Source organism: Eubalaena glacialis, chromosome 11, assembly GCF_028564815.1.
Source record: "Eubalaena glacialis isolate mEubGla1 chromosome 11, mEubGla1.1.hap2.+ XY, whole genome shotgun sequence".
Taxonomy (NCBI): domain Eukaryota; kingdom Metazoa; phylum Chordata; class Mammalia; order Artiodactyla; family Balaenidae; genus Eubalaena; species Eubalaena glacialis.
Genome location: NC_083726.1, coordinates 18,515,413 through 18,537,838, shown reverse-complemented (window position 1 = coordinate 18,537,838; position 22,426 = coordinate 18,515,413). Strand labels below are relative to the sequence as shown.

General features: G+C 41.7%; 1 pseudogene; it reads right to left on the bottom strand.

Annotated features, from left to right (window-relative positions):
- The window catches only part of LOC133101631 (putative tetratricopeptide repeat protein 41), a 75,584-nt pseudogene that overhangs the window by 47,848 nt on the left and 5,310 nt on the right, over positions 1 to 22,426 (bottom strand).

The following is a 22,426-nucleotide window of genomic DNA, read 5'->3' as shown; positions in this document are numbered from 1 at the left end:
AATAAAAAAGATTGCCAGCCCTTACCAAAGCAAGTGGGATGAGGGCCTGAATAGAAAAAAAAGCAGAGGACAGGCGAATTTACTCTCTGCTTGAGCTGGAAGAACATTTATCTTCTTCTGCATTCAGACATCAGCACTCCTGGTTCTCGGACCTTCATTCTTGGACTGGGACTTATACCACTGGCTCCCCTGGTTCTCAGGCCTTTGGACTTGGACTATAGCTGTACACACCATGGGCTTTCCTGGGCCTCCAGCTTGCGGACGGCAGATCATAGGACTCCTCAGCCTCCATAACTGCATGAGCCAAACCCTCATAATAAATCTCTTTCTATAAATCTGTGTATCTATATATTGTCAGCAACAAACTGGCACTTGCCATTGGCACTTGCCATCTGCCTCTACAAGGATTCAATCATGTGCTGCCGCAGCTGCTGATTTTCAACACCCCCTGAAAGGAGTTCAGGGTGCAGATCAGGAATGAGGTCCTCTGTGCTCCGGAAAAAACTGACAGAACAGGTCTTCAGATAGTCAGATATTTTCAGGAGACTTTATGAGCCCAATTCTTGCATCTCCTTGTATCTAGAATATCACTAAAATCCTTCTTGGTGACGTCTGCTCCTCGTGACTAGCAGTAACCTTCACGAGACTAGCAGAAACCTTCTGCAAAAAATATGTGCTTGATTACATGTACTCCCCCTTCACCAAAATCACATATATACTGACCTTCCCCCTTACCTCTTCAGAGCAGTTTCTCAGAGCTATCTGAAATGCTGTCTCCTGGGCTATAGTCCTCATTTTGCCCCAAATAAAACCTAGTATTAAATTAATACCTGTTTGTTTGTTGATCTAATTAATATAGACATGTCTTTAGAGTCATCAACATTAAGTATAATACTTTTATTATACCTAGGTTTAATATAAGCTAAATAAAATCTTGTTATATCTGTTACAAATTTGTCAGCAAGGAAAGTAACGATGTGAAGAAACTTTTAAGGAAAGAAAATGTAAATGAGATAAGAGCTTTTAGATAAACTCTATCAAGAATAATTATGCTTTAGGAACATCTATCTAAAATAGTCTCTCCAGATTCTGGTAACTTGAAATCCTAGAGTTGTGCTAAATTAAGTTAAGTGATGGAAGCTTATTGAATAGCTAGGTCATTCCCAAATCAAATAAGATACTGAAACATTAATTACTGAACACTGGCTTCCTCTCACAGAGAAACAAAAGGTATTTAGGACTATTAATGAATATATTTGGTGCCATGTTCTCTAAAGACAGCAAAAGTTTTTACAAAATATCACTGTTATTTATGTTCACCAATCTACAGGATGCTGATGTAAAGGACAGTTCATAATTGCTTACTTCTTAGTTTTCACAAGAAATCAAGGTTTTAAGAGCTGAGGATTCTAATTTAAACATGTAATTAAAGCTAATAGAAATAATAAAGGAAACATTTCAGTATACAGTAGGAAAGTAGGATGTGTGTTTAAAGTAAAGAAGGTATGAAGAATGGAATTACATTTTATTAAGGGAAAAGTAAGTAAGTCTGACTTACAGGTGGCTGTTCCTGAATGGGAAAATAAAGTGATGGATACAGAAAGTGAGGAAAGGTTTGTGGAAAGTGGACTCCGAGAAAAGAGCTTTGTGCATGGTCAGGATTGACTAAGGTTAAAATAAATTTAATTGAGTAAATGAATTGTAAAAGTAAGCTGGTGCAAAACTTGGATTTGGCTTTTCTCTCTGTTAAGAGGACAAGTTTTCTTAAGATGTTGAACTGCCTTTGATAACAGATTTTAAGTTCTTTACCTTTTAAGTGATCTGTTGTGTATTTGTCTTTGAAATCTTTTCTTGTTCCTTTGGCTAAGTGAATAACTGTTGTTTCACAGTGACCTATGATCCTACCTGAGTGTTCTAAACCCTTTAGATTTTTTTTTTGAAAAAAGCTTCCTAAACCAAATTCTAATGAAGTCCTCTTGACCTCTAGCTAAATTTGGGATGCTTCAAAGGGCCCCTGAAACATCCCAAAGAGAGATATTAAACTAATTAGGTTCATTTGGTATGTTAAATTACATGGGAAGTATTGTCAAATGAGTAATAAATCTTCTTAGGTTACATTGTATGGTAAATGTTACTAATATAGATATCCTAGAAATTATATGGAGTTCCTAAACTTCTAATATGCCCTGGTAAAATGTTATCAGTCATAATTCTAGTTATTATCTTAAAGTGTTGTATGTGACAGCAGTAACCAAGTTTCTTTGTCAATCGCATTGTAATCAGATTTTAAACATGCTTTCTTAAGTCTTTTGTTATGGTTTTATTCTGATGCCTTTGCAAAAATGCTTCCTCTTCAAGAAGATTTATAAAAAGGACTTTTGGATAAATACAAGTTTCTGACTTTCAGACCATAATGCTGAACTGGGTAAGAAATTAAAGAATCCTAATGAGAAACCTGATGGCTTCATAAACTGTTAACAAAAAGAGTTAGTTACATAAGACTGAGTGAACTGGTGAATATGGTTATAATTTATCTGGTTTCTATCTGAAAAATTACTGGTTTAAATCTGTGTTTTCCAGGTATAAGGAAACCTTTCCCTCAAACTAATTATGACTTCCAGTAGTTTGGTAAATTATACCTTTGTAAGCAGAATTGAAACATTTATCTTTTTTCTCTATCTGCTCCCTCCAGAGATTGTAAACCCTTAGGTTCCCGGAAGCTTTATCAGATAAATTAGGAAGGCGACTCACTAACAGGTACAGAAAACTCAGGTATTTCAGGGACCTTAAAAAGGGAGTAATTCACCAAGATCTGTCAGGCAAAATCTGTGATAAGTCCTTGGCGTGACTTTTCTAGCCCTGAGAGGTCTTTTAAAAGTTCAGTATGAGACTCCTTATAAAAGTTTCAGCAAAGCAAAAAGCATATATGACCAATTACAGTTATATAAATTAGCAAGCCAAGTTTTTGAGACTAGACTTATCTTGCAAACAAATTAGTCTTAATTTGGTTATATTTGGTAGAAATGAGGGTAATTTTAGAAAGAGAAAGATGTTTCGGTGAATGTTAAATCCCAGTCTTGTTAATGGAGGTCTGTATTTACTAAGACTCACTTCCTGGATAGTTCCTTGCTGTTACATTATATTAATGTAAAGTTTAACTGAATTATTAAAAGGACACTCTAAGTTTGTTTCTGAAGCTTATCTCAGTCATCTATCTTTGGATGAAGATCAGATGCCCCACGACCTGCAACCAGGGGATTATGCATACTGGACAAGACATAATTTAAAATACTATCTCCAACCTGGATAGAAGGACCCTTATCAGGTACTCTTAACTAGCTCATACACAGCAAAACTGAAGGGAATTGACTCTTAGATTAATTTCCAATTACAAAGGGTCCCGGCACCGGACGGGTCTGTAGAGAGGACGGCTGACCTCAAACTCACCTTAAAACGATGCTCAAACAGAGGAAACTACACCCACACCAGGACGAGAAGAAGACATCAGAAGTAGACAGCTGACCCAAGATGCTGGACCTGATTCGCATGATCATTTATAATGTTCTCTTGACTTCTTGGACCTTTGCATATAAATCACGTTTTTCTATCATGGACACAATCCTATGCTAGTTTTAAAAATCAATCCAATTGTTGGGTTTGTGGCCAATTACCTGTGTCTAGTACTTCTGGATTACGTTGGTGGATTTCTCCACTCCAAGGCTCTAATTGGATGGCCCTTAGGACTTTTTATTTTATTTTATTTATTTACTTATTTTGGCTGCATTGGGTCTTAGTTGCAGCACGTGGGATCTTCGTTGCGGTGCGCAGGCTTCTCTCTAGTTGTGGTGTGTGTGTTTTTTCTCTCTCTAGTTGTGGTGTGTGTGTTTTTTCTCTCTCTAGTTGTGGTGCACGGGCTCCAGGGCTTGTAGGCTCTGTAGTTGTGGCGTGCGGGCTCTCTAGTTGAGGCACGCAGGCTTAGTTGCCCTGCGGTATGTGGGATCTTAGTTCCCCGACCAGGGATCGAACCTGTGTCCCTCTGCATTGGAAGGCGGATTCTTTACTACTGGACCACCAGGGAAGTCCCAGGACATTTATTTTACTTTATTTTATTTATTTATTTTTGGCTGTGTTGGGTCTTCGTTGCTGCACGCGGGCTTTCTCTAGCTGTGGTGAGAGGGGGCTACTCTTCGTTGCAGTGCACGTGCTTCTCATCGCAGTGGCTTCTCTTGTTGCAGAGCATGGGCTCTAGGCGTGTGGGCTCAGTAGTTGTGGCTCACAGGCTTAGTTGCTCCATGGCATGTGGGATCTTCCCGGACCAGGGATTGAACCCGTGTCCCCTGCACTGGCAGGCGGATTCTTAACCACTGGACCACCAGGGAAGTCCCAGAACATTTATTTTAGAAGAAAGAAAGTTCAGTCCTGTTCAGGCTACTCTTGATATTGCTAGATGGGATCCCCTCACCTACCCAATTAATAATACCTGCTCTGACCCTGGCCATAAAAATGAATTTTCCCCTAAAGTTACTCAAGCTCAAGCAGAGCAACAAGCAAAATTTCAGCCAACGAATAAAACCGCCCACAATTATGGGATGGATTTATGTGGTTAACACCCGGCTATGGTCATTTAAGTTTTAAGGCCCCCCCTTTATCTTGGGAACAATTAAATTATACTAAGGATAACCAGGCTAGTAACACTAGGAAATTGGGCTGGGAGCCTTATGGACAGTGCCAATATATCATTTCCCTGAAAGATAAGGATTGGTACAGAATAGACTAAGTCAGGTGACCTGAGGATATACTGGGCTGCACCTAATGGAAGTTCTTGGCTTAATTCTTACTTATGACTTTAATAATACTGCTAGCTATATTATTTGTATTTTGCCTGTTTTACAAGATTGTTGTTTCTTACATTACCAAATGTGTGACTGAGCCTCCAATATATATAGTTTTATATGAGATCAATGATTGTAATAGTGTAACTCTAGAAATCGGAAGATACAACAAGAGGGAATTTTCCTGGACCATAACAGATTAGTAAGACAGGTGGTCCAGAGTCCTTATTTACTGTTAAAAGACCTAGTCCAGTCATAGCACATTTAGTGGCCTATCAGAGAAATCTTTGCCAGACCTAGGAATGAACCTTCCTAGCACAGTGGGACGAAATGGTCATGAAATGCCTCTCCAAGCATGGTCGAATTTATGACCATGATGGGGCCCTGTCAACTACAAATTGGCACTTGCCACTGGCACTTGCCATCTACCTCTACAAGAATTAAATCACGAACTGCTTCAGCTGCTGACTTCCAACACCCCCTGAAAGGAGTTCAGGGTGGAGAGCAGAAATGAGGCACTCAGTGCTCTAGGAAAAATTGGCAGAACAGGTCTTCAGATAGTCAGATATTTTCAGGAGCCAATTTTATGAGCCCAATTCTTGTATCTCCTCATATCTGGAAAAGCACTAAAATCCTTCATGGTGACGTCTGCTCCTCGTGACTAGCAGTAACCTTCATGAGACTAGCAGAAACCTTCTGAAAAAAATATGTGCTTGATTACATGTACTCCCCCTTCACCAAAATCACATATATACTGACCTTCCCCCCTACCTCTTCAGAGCAGTTTCTCAGAGCTATCTGAAATGCTGTCTCCTGCACTATAGTCCTCATTTTGCCCCAAATAAAACCTAACTCACAACTCTCATGTTATGCAGTTTTTTTAAGTCGACAGTTATCACCTACATTGTCACAACTCCATGTGTGTCAGCTACGGTTACAAACTGGCAAGCTTGCCAGTTATGACACTTAGCATTTCTGCTGAACAGTCTTTATTAAGATTTCCAATATCAGATTTGCACGTATGGGTGTGAGAGGGTTTTCTGTATGATTGCTGTCCTGCCACACATTCACACACACACATGAGCCAGCCACTCATTACTCACCGGACTCTCAGATTTTTTCCACTGTAGCTGGATTTCCCACTGGATCAACCAACTCTAAAAAGATTCTTAAGACCATGGAGAGAAATGACAGCAAGGTCTATCATTCAACATTGATTTCCTATGCTAGGATTGGGGAATGAGCCCCAAATACCCGCGATCTTTCAGCAGAGGCAGCTGTTCAGACCCAGCTGCACAAGCTTCCTGCGAGGTTTACCCCAGTTTAACCAAGCTCTTCCCGTACCTGTGGCTGAGCTCCCTGGGCCTGAGTGGGTGTCAGTGGGCAGCACTGGGAGGAAGAAAGTCACCTGGAAAAGGAGCAGTCCCTGGAGAGGAGGACCGGGCTTTCCTGCACAATCCTGGAGGCGTGGGGATAGCCAAGGGCACAGCCGTGGATGGTTCTACCTGAAGGATTCTTCCCTGGGCACAGAGACCTTGTTTCCACCTCCCTGCAGGTGGGGAAGGGCACAGTAAACTTGAAGTTAACTTTCTTTGCAGAAATGCAAACTCTAGAGCAAAACAGTGGGACAGGACGATATGCTGCAGCACCAAACCACGTGTCTTTCATTCCCAGCATCTTCTGCTTCTCTCTCCGCAGCCCTACCTCCCCATCACTGCTGCATTCTAATTCACTTAGAAGAAGGTTGTTACAGCAGAAATGAAGAGAGAAAAACTCACGTTTCAAGAGACTTCTGAAGCTCATAGTAGAGCCAATGGCTCATGAGAACAAGCTTGGGCTCTCGAAAGCCTGATTGTTGAATATCAAAAGACAGATTCCTGGCCAACTCCTGGAATAATTTTTTTTTTTTAACAACAAACAACAGACTCAGACAATTACAGGAAGATCTAAAGATTTTTTTTTCCCACACAGGAAGAAAAGGATTTTGCTGAACTCAGAAAGGCGTTAAAAAAGAGACAGAGACACAGAGAGAGAGAGAGAGAAAGCAATTAAGTTGCTTAAGTGGGTTTCTGAGAAGGGGCCTGTGCCCTCCCCTGAACGCAAGGTAGCTTGCAGCAGGGAGAGATTGGCCTCTGGATGCTTCTGAGACCTGATAGTAGGGAGGACCTGAGCTCTGCTTCCCGTCGGAAGCCTGGAAGGCAGCAGCTTTGCAGATTTTCCAATGCCACCAGGAAGAACCAGAGAGGAGAAATGGCTGTGGGGACAATGGGGGAGACCTATAGGGCCTGGGCCTCCAAGTGGTGCAGTGAGCGGTGACATTCTCTGTTGGGAATGTTGAGTACCTACAAGACTGTAGGCTCAAGAAGAGTGCAGAAGGGAGCTGAGGGGTGCACGTGAGGATGAGGGAACATGGCAGCAGATGGCAGCACAGATGGAACAACCCAAGAACAGATGGGACCACAGGAATCCCCGAGGCTGCCAAAAACGGGGGCACGTCGGTGTCTGTGGACCATGTGGAGCCACGACCACCTTGGTGGAAGATGGCAGGAACAGATGACAACCAAGGACACCCAGCACCAAGGCCCTCAGATCTAAGCACAACCCAACAGGGACACAGCAAGGTAACAAAGCCTCACTTGACTGAAAAAAATCCTGAATTGACTGAAAACAAACTAAACTGATGAGATTAACCTGAATTAACCTAGTTTCTGCCATCAGTGGGACTGTAGGCTCAAAAGAGAGATTAAATTGAAGTACAGAAATAATAAAGGCTCACTCCTTAGACCCCTGAGAAATGTGACTGAAATTTGTACTTAATACATTTCTGCTTACAATCAATACACACAGCTCCCTAGATAGGGCTGCCAGATTTAGCAAATAAAAATATAGAGCCTCCAGCTAAATCCAAATTTCAGGTAAACAATAAATCAATTTTTGGCATAAGTATATCCCATGGAATATTTATTTGGCATATACTTATACCCAAGATTATTTGTTACTTATCTGTAATTCAAACAATTTTTAGTATAAGTATTTCCCATGCAATATCTGGGATTCACTTATACTAAAAGGTTATTGGTTGTTTATCTGAAATTCAGATTTAACTGGGCATCCTGTACTTTCTCTGACAATCCTCTCCCTAGACCCTCGTCCCCAGGTGGAGTCTTTCTCCCTGTGGAATCGTACCAGGTTGTTAATACTGGCTAATGCCTACCTTCTCCTGATGCCACAGTGTCTGAATTTGCCTTTTTTTGTTTCAAAGTCCAACTATAGTCTTCAGTCCAGTGTTTCAGAATCAATTCCCAGAGCTCCTGAATGGGGACCACCCCCAAGTACTCCTTCAGACACTGAAACTCATTTCGGTAGATTCTGCATTCTTTCAGTTCATTTGCCAGCACTGTGAGTTTTAAAGGACTCAGGTTTGGTTTTTTCCTCAAGCTGTGTCTGCTCTGTCAGAAGGGGTCTTTGCTGGGAAGGGGGAGATACTGTCTAAAGATATGTAGTTTTGCTTCTTCATCTTCTGTGCTGATAAGCTCCACTGTCCTCACGTCTGGGCGGGCACACAGCGACTTGTAGGACAGGCTGGAGGAGACAGTGCTCATGATAAACCTGCAATGAGGAGACAGCGAGCCTGGCAGCCAGGAAAGGTCTTTTGCCTGACGGAAAGAGTCAAAGACAGTTGAAAATGTCACGACTTTAAAACTACTTTGCTGATGGTTTTTAAACTTAGAGTAGGTGGTGGAGAAAAAGGAACCCTCCTACCCTGTTGGTGGGAATGTAAATTAGTGCAGCCACTATGGAGAACAGTATGGAGGTTCCTTTAAAAACTAAAAATAGAGCTGCTATATGATCCAGCAATCCACTCCTGGGCATATATCCGGGGAAAACCATAATTCAAAAAGATACATGCACTCCAATGTTCACAGCAGCACTATTTACAATAGCCAAGACATGGAAGCAACCTAAGTGTACATCAACAGAGGAATGGATAAAGAAGATGTGGTACACATATACAATGGAATATTACTCAGCCATAAAAAAGAATGAAATAATGCTATTTGCAGCAACATGGATGGACCTATCATACTAAGTGAAGTAAGTCAGTCAGAGAAAGACAAACATCACATGATATCACTTACATGTGGAATCTAAAAAAATGATACAAATGAACTTATTTACAAAACAGAAATAGACTCACAGACATAGAAAACAAACTTATGGTTACCAAAGGGGAAATGGGGGGAGGGATAAATTAGGAGTTTGGGATTAACAGATACATATTACTATATATAAGATAGAAAATCAACAAGGACCTACTGTATAGCACAGGGAACTATACTTAATATCTTGTAATAACCTATAATGGAAGAGAATGTAAAAAAGAATATATATATATATACACACACACATATATATAGATATATGTATAACTGAATCACTTTGCTGTACACCTGAAACTAACATATTGTAAATCAACTATATTTCAATTAAAAAAAAATTTTTTAAATAAACTTAGAGTAGGTGGCACATACGGTAAGTGTTAGGGTTACAATTATTAACAGTACCTTGGATAGCAAGCAGTATGGTGGTAAGACAATACCAATTCACACTCCATATTGACTGACTCACCTATCTATTATGAATTTGATAGTACAAATGCGGACTCTAAAAAGAAGTTCCTACAAGCAAGTACTTTAACAAAATCACAGACTTCTGAAGAATGACCTATGGTGATGAACAGAGTAAAACCAAGAAAGTTAAAATTGAACTATTCAATTGAAAAAGAAGACACTGTTTTATGCTGAAGAATTGTTGCTTTGGGCAGCAATACTATAAGTTAAATGGTTTTATTTTGGAATAAAAGAAACACCTAATAAGATCTTTCCAGATTCCTTTAACAGGCTTTCCCACCCCTCTTTGCCTAATAATAGCAACTATCATATCCTGACTACTTACTCTGAGCCAGGCACTGTGTTGAATGTGTCATCAGGTACCAACTACATTAGGTACGTTTTAAAATTTTCTGTATCTTACGTTATTTTTATATCTCTCAGAGGGGGCCTTACAGATCCAGGGAGAGATTGCTCCTCCCAAGGCCAGCCAATTCCTGGGAGTGGTGGACAGCTTGTTTGGAACATGCCTTCTATGTGCAGACCAGCCAACCCACAGCTATGCTCCGACCCACCTTATCTAACTCTCGCTCATCAAGCCAATACTTCCCCTGCCCTAAATCATCCCACGGCCAGATACCAGACAACTAGGGAAAGCCCCTAAGCCCCAAAGCCCACCGGGATTATCCAAACTAGCCAATCCTAGACTGTTTCTCTGCCCTACCTTGCCTTTCCCATGAAAACCCCAAAAAAGGCTTTGGCCTCAGCTTTCCCCCAGCTCCTGTCTTCTGCCTCCTGACCACCCTGATACTTCCCCCTGGGCCCTGCGAGGCAAGGCACGTCTCCTCCCCGGAAATGTAAATAATACATTCTTTTTTCAACACCATTGGTTTGTTTTTCCATGCCATCACTCAGTCATCCCTCTATAACTTAAATCCCGGGTATAATTTTAATTCATTAACTCATTCAGTCCTCCTAACAACCCTCTAGAAAGGCAGAGGAGGAAACTGAAGCACAGAGGGCCTAAATGTCTCATCTAATTCATTCTGATGGGAAGCGGCAGAGCTGGGATTCAAACCAAGGGTCCTCACCACTGCACTGATGCCTCGGGGAACTGCCTGGACAGTCCCTCCTCCTCCTGCAGAGCTCCGCCTGTGGCCCCTCTTCCAGGAAGCCTTCTCCAAAGGTCAAGTGCCTTCATTAGAGGCCCTCACACTACTACATACTGATCCCTGGCAGCACTCATCACAATTGTAATTTTATACTTACTTGTGTGATGATAATATTAGTATCTGCCATTCCCTGCGAGAATGAAAGCTCCATTTCTTTGCAGGGACCATGTCTGTCTGCTTACGGTGCTTTTCCCATACTAAACGGTCAATAATTACTGGTTGGATGTATGGTGGTCGCCATGTACTGAATTAAAAAACAGATTACAACATAATATGGTGTGTAATTTCATTTACATGAAGATATCCACAGGAAAAAGAAGGCTTAACAGTGGTGAGGCTGTGAGTATATTTAATTTTCTATTTTCTTCTTCTTTATCATATTTCCTGTGAGAAACATACATGACTTACATAATTTATAATTATGCACGTAGAAGTTTTAGAGAAAATGCTTCACAAAGTAATGACTGATGCTAAGAAGCATTAGAGGTTCCATTGATCCCATATCACTTCAAACAGAAAACTAAAGATAGCAACCCATCAATGGGATTTGGTATGTGCAAAATCAGTGTAGACAAGGCAGATCAAAATATGCAACCTAAAGAACATAGTAGGGGCCCAATAAATGTCTGATCAAAGTATAAAATAGAGGGGCAGAACCGTGCAGGAGTAAAGGCCACAGTTTCTAGAACAAGGCTGCCCACGCCTGAATTCCAAGTCCACCATCATCTTAGGACCTTCAACAAGTCATCTAATATCTCCAAGTCCAGTCCCCTCTGTGTAAACAGGGATGATGATCACAATTTCTCTATCACAGGGTTGTTGTAAGAATTAAATGTTAGTATCTCTAAAGTTCCTAGAATGGTACCTGGCCCATTGTAAGTGTTATATAAGTATTCGTTCCATAAAATATTCAGCAGTAACTAGCAGCAGTGCTGGCTGTAACTATAGATAGGAAATGCAATGGAAGGGTGTTATGTACATTCTAAATTAAGGGGTTTTCTTTTTATTAAATAGTAATAAAATAGGTATTATTTTAAAAAGAGATTACCTTCTCTCCTGAAATCCCATAAATGCCAACCAATTCTTCGATTCCATCTAGTACAAGTATACATGGCTTTACACTGATGGAAGCAATGAACACTTCTACAAGAAATGAAAAGACCAAGATATTTACATCTTCATGGAGAATATCAGTCTCAAGCTGGGTACCTACAGCACAGAAATGTGCTCAAATCAGCTGAAAATGTTTCCATCATTGCTAAAACATGTTAATGGGATGAGGCGGCAGAAGGGGTTGGGAACAATGAGTGCTACTCACAGCTGTACAGCTGACACATATACTGATATGTGTGATTAGCAGCCTCAAAATATTCAGCCCAAAACAGGTAATGATATTTACCACCAGATGTCTCCTATATATTTTCAGGATTTTATATAAAAAAATATTTTGTATCATCTAAAGCACTACTATCACTTTCCAAAATGCAAATGTTGATCATCACAAAGAGTTGGATGGGAAGAAAGAGAAGTCGGGCTATGTGACCTGTGAAGCTTCAGCAGATCCTTAACATCAGGTACCTGCTTAGGGGTCACGGCCACCACCCTGGGTGGTCCAGCAGTGCGCGCACACACAACACCTCCCACCCACCACCTAGTCTCTTGGGTCCTGGCCCATTTTTAAACCTAACACAACCAGTCCTAAATTTCTCAGCCCATAGTAATGAACTCCAGAGCTTGGATTCTGGAAATTCCCAGGGAGAATTAAGTTATGAAGCAGCAAAGAATAAAGGAAGTAATTTGAGAGGACCAACTTGCAGACTGTGATTAAGTGACACAGTAGCAGCAACCCAAAATTGTAATCAACTACCTAATATTCTAAGAGCACTTTATTACATACAACTTCCGCCTTGCTTTTAATTTTCAAAAGCAATATTTTTTGAAGAAATTTAGGCATGTTAGGATCTAGGAAATCAAGCTATGCAAAGAAGCTGGAATGGATTAAGTTTCTCAGATATATGAAGATGCTGTTAGAGTCATTGAGAGTAATTAGGTTTAACAAATATTTATTGGTTGCCTATTATGTACAAGGTTCTGTGTTAGATGCCTAGGAGATAGACGAGATAAAATGATCTATAATATAAAGTCAAAGCTAAAGGAAGTGGAAATGGGGTCTGTACACACAGTTTAAGGCAGAATATGAGTCTGAAGGCTACTGGAGTTTGATGCAGACCCATCACAATAAAGAAAATCTTCATGCAGAAGACATTGGGAATGAGCCTCAGAGAATACACAGGTAGAGTTGAGGGCAAGGGTATCTCAAGCAAGACAAGGCAGAGATGAAGGCCTGGAGGTAGGAAATCCCACGAACATTCAGAAACCAGGAAGTCGCTTAGAGCAGTGGTACTCACCAGCGGCGTTCAGGGACTCTAGACATCCCACAACACAGTCAGTCACACACAGTGAAGCTCTGTCCCGGGGTCTGACTTTCAAACGTTCTGTCAGACAGTCACATGGTGTGTGTGTGGAGAGGGACTTTATAATCACTAACCTAGAAACAGCTCTATTTTACACACAAATGCAAAGTGCTTTTCGCGTGGGTTTAAAACACACTGAATTTTCTAAGAACGTAACTACCATGTGAGACTGATAGAAGCTAATATGTTGTTTTGTCTGAAATGATACCAAGATTTGTTCACCGTTGCAGAAAATCACAACCCTGAGAGAATATTTCTCATGATGTTTGTGCCTTGAATACAGCACACCCACGTCAGTCTCGACCGTAGCTATTGCTTTCAGGGTCGTTTCCCACACAGAGGCAGGCACCAGCCTACTCCACCGTGTCTTCTGTTGGAATCATGTCTGCGCGTTTACATGTTGAAATACATATTATTTTATAATAAATTACTTTCTCTTTGTCCTTTGTATTACAGTAGAGAGTTGCACTGATATTTTTATTGAGGTATAATTGACATGTATCATTATATTAGTTTCTGGTGCACAACATAATGATTCAATATTTGTATTCATTGGGAAAAGATCACCACAATAAGTCTAGCTACCATCCGTCACCATACATAGTTATAAACATTTTTTCTGGTGATGAGAACTTTTGAGATTTACTCTTTAGCAACTTTCAAAAATGCAATACAGTATTGTTAACTATAGTCACCAAGCTGTACATGACATCCCCATGACTTATTTTATAAGTGGATTATTGATTTTTAAAGATATTTTTATATCAGAAAATGACCATAAAATCAATGACTTGGAAGTCATATACGAATGTGAGATATAAAGGAGAAGGCATCAAAAAAGGCAGAGTTTCAGCTTGTGTTACACAATTAAAAATATTTTTCAAGAATGGGAAGAGAAAAATTAATCTTGATGCTTCATCCTTTGAGTTTAAAAAAACATTTAAAATATGGGCAATGTTGAGATGTCAGGCCTTCGATGACAGAATTTTAGAACAAAAGGGGTTCTTGCAGATCTTCTAGTCTCATCTAAACCCCTCATGTCGCAGATGAGGACACCTTGGCCTAGAGGTGAAGGGACTTGGACACACAGATCATCAGGAGCCTTTAAAACACTTATTTTTCTAATAGCTTTTCTTCAAACAACAAGGAACTATGTAAAGACTACTCCATTTGAGTTTCCAAGCTGTGTGGGTCAACATTTCTTGTGCAATCACAGGTAGGAGGTATGGATTGTCTGTCTCACAAAACTGGTGTAGAGGTTAAGTAACAAAACGGAGGTGAATGAACCTCAAAAAATATACACAGCCTGACAATCATAAAATGTAATATCACTAACAATAATCAGCAAAAAAAAAATTCTAAGAAAAAAGTATTCAAGGATGATTCTTGTGGATTTCTATCCTTGTATACGAAGGAAAACATATGTTCAGTGTTTTAAAAATCACATTTTGGGTGGTTAGAATGATTTCTCCTCAAAATGATGTTGAAGACAAAGTAAGTCAGCATCACTAGTATTGGAAAATGATCCTAAACATTTCTCTTTATTCTGGCAGAACAAAACTGTCTCTACTAAATGACAACCGCCTGTTGCCTAATTTAAATGGTAACAGCTTAAGTGTTTAAACACCCAGTTGGGATAGCTAAATTAATGGGGAAAGAAAAAAAAGTTGATTGATGCAATTCCATGATACTTAGTAACAAAGTGGCTTAGTGATTGACTAACTTTTTCTCTTTGGGGCAATGTTGTCCTATTGTCTCTCATTATTCAATATGGATATATTGAGAACCTTCTACGCGTCAGGCTCTGTGCCAGGCACTGAGTATGACAATGGCCAATAAAATAGACATGGTCCCTGAACGCACAGGACTATAGAGGGAGACAATAAAACGTAGAATGACAGGACCAGCTGTGAGTCACCCGAGGGCCCAGAAAGGCAAGCTGACAGTATTTGCAGGGAGACATCCACATAAACTAGAATACACTGGGACTGGGGCTATCCTTGCCATCTGGCCAAAGTTAGGGGTGAGGGAGACAGGCACCCATCAGCCCCCCTTCTAGAGAGGGTGACCTTTAAATAGGGCTGTAAGAGATGAGAAGGATTTCCCTGACCTGAGGAAAGGGGAGGGCATTCCAGGAGAAGGGAACTGAGTGGGCAGACTCAGAGGGATGGACATGACTGGCTCCTCCAAGGAAACCATCCCCGTGGAGCAAAAGGCTGGAGAAGTCAGCCAAGCCCAGGGCACAAGGGTTTGGCAAGGGCTGCCGAGGATTCCTGCTAGTATTTCCACCCGTTCCACATCAATGACCTCTCTGCAGGCTCTCCTGATAATTGATGCTGGCAGAGGACCCCGATGGAAATCATCCAAAAGAGAGAAATGTCCCTCTGTTGGCTCAAAGGGGCAAGACAGTGCAGTAATGAGGAGTCGGGGCTTTGAACACAACAAAGACCGGAGTTTGAACTCCCTGCTCTGCCCACATGTAGCTGTGTGACCCAGCCATCCGTCCCATCTCTTTATCTGGGACGATAATGCTGTCAAGGGCTTACTGAGAGCATTAAATGAGATGTCAATATTTTATGGTATGTGACACTTAATCATACAGTAAAATTTACTGACTAGCATTTTTTCCTCTTAAAAATTAAGAACCTGGCTATAGACTACAACATGGCTTGAAATGCTACGTCTGCATGATAAGTTAAAATGGAAAATTTATAATTTGTGCTCCAAAAGCTTATTTAGAATTTTTCTTGCACTGTTTTGTATAATGCAGAATAATGATTTTATTTTTACAGACTTGTAGATCCTAACATTTACGTATCTTTATTTTCATATGTATAGTTATTTTACTTTAAATGACTAAATAAGCTATTTTATTTCAAACACAGTTGAGTTGGTTCTAATTATTGAACTGTCTATGCACTGTATGTAGCAAGCATTTTTAATCTATTGTGTACAAGTGGAGAGGGTAACTGTATTTCACAGAAGTGTAACTGTACTATTATATCCAGAAAGACCTCTTGGGGGCTTCCCTGGTGGCGCAGTGGTTAAGAATCTGCCTGCCAATGCAGGGGACACGGTTCGAGCCCTGGTCTGGAAAGATCCCACATGCTGCAGAGCAACTAAGCCCGTGTGCCACAACTACTGAGCCTGCCCTCTACAGCCCGTGAGCCACAACTACTGAGCCCGCATGCTACAACTACTGAAGCCCGTGCACCTAGAGCCCATGCTCCGCAACAAGAGAAGCCACCTCAATGAGAAGCCCGCGCACTGCAACCAAGAGTAGCCCCCGCTCAACACAACTAGAGAAAGCCCACGTGCAGCAACGAAGACCCAATGCATCCAAAAATAAATAAATTAATTAAAAAAAAAAAAAAAGACCTCTCGGGGAAAAAAAAAAGAGAGAGATGCTGATGAAGCCCTTAGCCACAGCACCCGGCACTCGGAAAGCCTTTAATAAATGGAACTCCTTGTTAGTCAGGGCTGCCACCAGGGTCCGGAGTAACAGGGCGAGGAAACATGTAAGTAGGAAAAGCGGTGGCTCTACTTTGACCTTCTGTGAAGCCTGTCACAGCGGGGATGTCAGCTGCAGGGCAGGCAAGGGCACTTGGGTTGGGAGAGCTGGCTACGGGTGGGCGGGCAGTTCTCCTCTACTAGATCCCTTTATCCTGACCAGCAAGGGTGCGGACGGGGAGCAGAAATGACAGCTTCACCCAGGGGCATTTTAGCATCCCCACTAGGGAAGGGCCCAGGCTCACAGCCCACGCAGGAGCTGCAGCTGTGGACAGCTGAGGCGGGCACGGGAAAATGCTCTCTGCAAAGAAGCTGAATCTGCTCGTGACCTCCCAGGCCCAGCTGTGCTCTCAGCAGCCACTCCTCCTCCCCTGCCCACGTCTACCTCCCCTGGGTGAAAGCCAGCTTCGTAGCCGAGGCAGTGATGCTAAATGATGCTGGAGCCAGCCGGCCCTGCTTGCCCCGGCTTCCTCCTGGGCTGCCGTGTAGCAAGAGCTGCAAACTCTCTTGCTTTCCCTCCTTGCTCTCCTTAGTCTAGATAATGAAAAGGAGCTTCTTGTTTCTCTCAGCAGTCCCCCACTCCCTGCCTCTTTCCCCAGCTCACTGAGGAATAATAACAACAATAATAACGGCAACTATGTGCCAGGGACCCGCTTAAGTTCCTTACATGTATTATCTGTTAATCCTCACACAGCTTTATGTAGGTACTATTAATCCCATCCCCATTTTAGAGATGAGAAATTGAGGCACAGATTGCTGAAGTAAACTGCCCAAGATCACACAGCTAGTAAGTAGCGGAGCCAGAATCGAAGTTCAGAACTACAGCCTTTCCGGTTAACAAGGGAAGGTGTTGCCTCGCTGTCAAGTTCTCACAGGCTGTTCCTGATTTTATTTAGCTTTATCAGCTTAAAGGTCTGTTTGTTGAGAAGACAGCAGCTGTTTTGATTAGGAGCTTTCAGCGCCTAAAAAGACACTCATTAAAATAACAATTCACTTCGGAAATAAAATCATAATTGGGCGTGTGCAGTTGAGCTGATATCATCAGCTTGGCCAGACTGAACGCCTTTAGGATGTGCCTGAGCGGGGTTAGTAGCTTTCTTTTAGAACCAGGCACACCTGCTGCTACTGATTTTGATTTTACCCACTTGACACACCCTGAGAAATGCAACCACTGAGAACTCACACCCACGTGTTCACTTTATTTACTCACAGACAACGCCCCTCCACACACACACAGAAGGAAGCTCAAATATCTGTCCCTCCGTAGAGAAATGATATACGTCCATCAAAACTCACCAGGGGCCTCACACGCCCACTCAGCTCCCAGAGGCGCACATGGGTACAAGCCCCGGGTGAGAAGGGATGAATTCTCCAAAGCAGGCAGTCAGACACATACAAACATGTAAATACACAGCAGTCACCTAATAATAATAATAATAATATCTAATATTTATTGGTGCTTTCTATATGCTAAGCACTGTGCTAAGTGTCTTTTGTTTCTCATACCGTATCACAGTTCATCCCCTCAACTACCTATAAGACACGTTTTTTTTATTATCCACATTTTACAAATGGGAAAATTGAGCCAGAGAGAGTTAAAATAACTTGCCCAAGATCACACAGCTAATAGAAGTGGTCAGGCTCCCCAGCTGCTCCTAGAACAGAGGTAGATCCCACATGATTGTTCTCTCTCCCCATATATACCTTGTACCTTCAATATCTCACGTCCAAAGCAGAACTCTTGATTCCCCTCGAAACCTGCTGCCCCATCAAGTTGTCCCACTTCAGTGAACAGCCCTCACCATCCATCTAGTTTATTTAAGTCCTCCTTCAGGTATTTATTCAAATGCCCTTTTCTCAGTGAGGCTTTCCCAGACGACACTTTTAAAATCCTAGCAGTTCTTATACATATACACTGCCTGCTTTCTTTCTCTGATTTTTCTTCGTAGAACGTACCATCATCAAACATTCTGTATTTTTTATTTAGTTAACTCTTTGTCTTCCTCCCCTCTCCAATAACAGGAAAACTCCATGAGGGTAAGGACTTCTGTCCATTTTGTTCACTGTTGTATCCCCACTGGCACATAAGGTCTCAATTAGTATTTGGGGAAGGAAGGAAGGAAGGGAGGGAGGGAGGGAAGAAATTTAATTCTGTGAGTGGAAGAGGTGGGTAGATATGTAAGCAAGACTATACAGGATTTAGATTGGAACAAGAGAAAAACAGCCACATGGGCAGAAGACAGAATAATTAAAAATTTTTCTGAATGAATTTCAAAGTTTGATTCCATTACCATAGCTTTTGTACTGTAATTCTGTGATGAAGTAATATATCACCAACAGGATGTCACTGCTTTCACAGGTGCTGCCCACAAAATGAGGGATCAGCAACACATTTGGATGTTTCTTTCTGGAATAGTTCACCCAGTTGGCAATCAGACTGGACTTCCCACGACCATGTTCTCCAGACAAGAGCAAAATAGACTTGTAAGTTGGAAGAGGATTTATTCTGAAAAATAAAGACAGAAAATGTAGTCAAGAATAATTACAAAAAAAGAGAGACAGGGAGGGAGAGAAGGAGGGAGGGAGGAGGGAGAGAAGGAGGAAGGGAGGAAGGGAAAATACTCCTGCATACGTTTGTCTCTAAGAGATAGGAAATTCTAGTCTCTCAACTGTGACCTCAGTCGGCTCCAAATAAACCATTCATCCTCTGGGCTTCAGCCCTATCCTATGTAAAATTAGGAGGGTGGCAAGATGGTAACCTCAGAAGGCTCTTCCACCTACCACAGACTCTAGAGCTGTCCAATATGAACCTGGGGTTACATCAAGGGCCCAACCTACCCAAAGGCCCAGGGCAGGAGACTACCCAACCAGGAGAGAATAAAAAATTGAAACACTCACATGCCAAGGATTCCCATAATCCTGATGACCATGACATTAGGAATTCAACAAAATGACCATAATTGTTAGTTACTCACTGAGAAATAGCCCACTGCTCTATGGGGGTGTTTTGGCTTGTAGTAATGAATAAATATGATTTCTCTGAACTGGCGTGAGCACAATACAACTTGTCCTGTTGCTTAAATTTTTTCAGTGAAAAGCTTCTGGAAATGCAGAGGAGTCCCAGGTCCATGAGTATCACTGCATAAAGACTCCAGCCCTGTTCCTCACGTAATTTAATAAATATGTGTCTAGTGATTTTTCATTGATGTAAGTTCCAAGTGGGCACTTACCAGGCTTACCTAACTCACTACTGGATTGTTAGTGGCTGGCACAGTACCTGATCATAAATTGTTGATGGAGTGAATGAAATAAAATAAATAAACCTGACACTCAGGTTCAGCAAAGCAAGAGGATCAGTCTGAAAACCTATTGAAATAGAAAACCTATAGCAGGATCATTAAATAGTAGTTACTCCATAAGAATTCCATCTCCATGACTATGAGTTAGGAATCAATGCCTTATTGCTTTAGTCATTTCACCATCAAATTTGAATGGCAGGATTGGATTGGATTTGATGTCCCACTTTCACCTTTGCCCTCTTTCAGTCTCTCCTCAGCCAAGCCACCAGAGTGAACTTATCAAATGTCATATAGGTCATTGCCCTGCTCAAAAGAAGTAAAAGTCTAAGTCCTTACAATGATGCATGAGAACAGACAAGACCCTCCTCTCATCCCTTACACATCTCCAACCTCACCCCATCACTCTCCCTACAGCTCTGACTTCCTTCCAGCTGTCTGGCCTCCCTGCCGTTCCTCCACCCTCAGGACCTCTGTGTTTGCTGTTCCCTCTGTCTGGAATACTCTTCCAACTCATATTGGCAAAGCCTGCTCCCTCACCTGCTTCTAGCAGTTACCCAAATGCCACCTTCTCTCCTACCAGCTGGCCTATTCCCTTTCAGGGTTTCATTTTGCTCCATAGCACTTACAAGCATCTAGCCTACTACATATTTTCCGTATGTTTCATGTCTGTTGCATGTCTCCATAATACAAGCTCCATGGAGGCAAGGATGTTTGTCTTTTGTTCACTGCTGTATCCCCTGTGTCTAGAACATGTTTGGGCACTTAGCAGGTAAAAACCAATGAAGGAAAAATACAAATATAATATACCCCCATAAATAAGCTAGGGTCTTAATGATTTCTTCTCAAGAACAAATAGAAAATGAAAACATTACAAAGCAAACTGTGGCTCCCTTCAAAAGAGAAAAAAAAGAGAATGCTATTGCTCTAGATGGTTGGTTATTAAGAAAATGCTTTGAAACTCCAAAAGAACACCCTTTTCTCTTAGCTGCACACACTATTCAGGCACTTACAATACAAAGCGTTGTTTCCAAATGGCAAAGCCCTGTTTCCACACAGCTAATCTCAAAGGACTTATTTAATTGTTGTGTTTTGATTGGGCACAACTGGAGTTGTGTAATTGCAATAAAATTTATTAAATGTCTCATCCACTCTGAAATACTTAAAATTATAACCTAAGTGAGATATAATTCACATACCAAAAAAAATCCACCATTTTAAAGTATACAGTCGGTTTTAGTATACTTAGTATATAGTAAATATCACCACTATCTAATTCCAGACCATTTTCAGGACCCCAGAAAGAAACTCCAGACCCATTAGGGGTCATGTCCCGGTTCCCCTCTACTCTCATCCCCTAACAGCCACTAACCTACTTCCTGTCTCTATGGACTTGCCTATTCAAACCTAAGATTTTTAACAGATGACATATATTTCATACTCTTGTAGTTTCAAAAACCTTCACTGAGCGCCATGTTGTTTTAACCAATTAAATTGTCTTCCTCTTGGCATGGGTTCCCAGAACCACAAGAACGCTGGTAGCTCTGCACATCATAGTGGGTGCTGAGACCGGGGCAGACATGCTGGAGCACAACCCAGAGCCACCCTAGCCACTGTGGGTTTATTTCAAATCCCCAAACTCTCACAGAATAAATGAGATCTGGAATAAGAACTGGAGGATGAGGATGGAAGAAAATAAAATGATCCCAAGAACCTCCCTATTTCTAGGGTTTAGACTGGAAAGGACACCACAGACAAACCCAATTCTTTCCTCACGCCCCAGTCTCTTCATGCCTGTGGCTGGCGAACAGAGCATGTCAGCACCCGGAGTGGGAAAAGATATGGGGGTTTTAATGCAGAGGACACTGGATAAAACAGTGAAGGAGTGCAAACTTTGGGTAAGATAACTCGATTCTCACAAACGCAAATAATGTTATGGCCCATAGTCGGCAATTAACAAGTACTGGCTGAATATCTTAATGTAATTAATAATGAGCTGATGATGTATGTCGAAGCTCTCTGTAAATTATACAATACTGTACAGATGCATTATTCATATTTCCTAATCCAGTTTCTTCTCCTTAAAATCATTCCATCACTGACAGGAATGAGAGACCAACTTTGATCTATGGGATTAAAAAAGAAGGCAAGGGCTTCCCTGGTGGCGCAGTGGTTGAGAGTCTGCCTGCCAATGCAGGGCACACGGGTTCGAGCCCTGGTCCCGGAGGATCCCACATGCCGCAGAGCGGCTGGGCCCGTGAGCCACAATTGCTGAGCCTGCGCATCTGGAGCCTGTGCTCCACAACAAGAGAGGCCGCGATAGTGAGAGGCCCGCGCACCGCGATGAAGAGTGGCCCCCACTTGCCGCGGCTGGAGAAAGCCCTCGCACAGAAACGGGGACCCAACACAGCCATAGATAGATAAATAAATAAAATTTAAAAAAAAAAAGAAGGCAAGCTCTCTGCCCTCCAGCATTTATAATCTTCTTAAGGAGACTGAAGGGAAGTAACTTGGCAGTTGCAGAGTGATATC